Source organism: Seriola lalandi, unplaced genomic scaffold, assembly GCF_002814215.2.
Source record: "Seriola lalandi dorsalis isolate HSWRI2012SDOR001 ecotype SW California unplaced genomic scaffold, Sedor1 jcf7180002054947, whole genome shotgun sequence".
Classification (NCBI taxonomy): Eukaryota; Metazoa; Chordata; class Actinopteri; order Carangiformes; family Carangidae; genus Seriola; species Seriola lalandi.
In genome coordinates this window covers 144,988-145,541 of record NW_019525498.1, presented here as the reverse complement: position 1 = coordinate 145,541, position 554 = coordinate 144,988, and the positions used below count along the sequence as shown (strand labels likewise).

At 36.3% G+C, this 554-nt stretch overlaps 1 protein-coding gene and 1 long non-coding RNA gene across 3 annotated transcripts in view; both read left to right on the top strand.

The window, feature by feature from the left end:
- LOC111645231 (NACHT, LRR and PYD domains-containing protein 3-like) overlaps positions 1–554 on the top strand; it is a 40,788-nt gene that overhangs the window by 14,955 nt on the left and 25,279 nt on the right. The gene's annotated exons all lie outside the window — the stretch shown is intronic.
- LOC111645203 (uncharacterized) overlaps positions 7–554 on the top strand; it is a 3,281-nt gene continuing 2,733 nt past the window's right edge. For both annotated transcript variants that reach the window (XR_002759851.2, XR_015436298.1), the window contains exon 1: positions 7–214. This is a non-coding gene — a long non-coding RNA (uncharacterized LOC111645203). The remainder of the gene's footprint in view (positions 215–554) is intronic.

Here is a 554-nt window from a genome sequence, read left to right as displayed (position 1 = left end):
CGGTCGTGGAAATGTGTAAACGCTCACACTCAGAATGTCACATTACAGATTGTGGGGAACAGAATAAAGAAAAGCATCTCCAGTGTCCGGTATCTCATATTGCACCTGAACACAACGCAGAATTGTCGGGACTTCAAGGCTGTTCCGGCTACAGCTGCAATTTAATTTCACCTTCATTCATCAGCTTCATGAAGAGTATTTTCACCACCAGAAGGTAACGTAACCATATTTGTGTTAAACTGACCTGAGAACAGTAGCGATGATGGTAGTAGAAATGTGTTACATTGGTGAAAACGAATAAAAAACTGGACAAAGTAAGAAAATCTTTTTTGCTGATGCTGAAGTTCAGCCTGTTGATAAATCACACCAAGTGACCAGAAAAATAGAAACACCTGTGTGATGTAGGGCTGTCCCAAACGATTATTTTTTAAACGATTAATCTAGCGATTATTTTTTCAATTATTCGACTAATCTAACGATTATTTTTTTATTAACCTAACAGTAATTTTATTGCAATTATTTTCCAGTTAGTCATTTAATATAACAATTTGCCC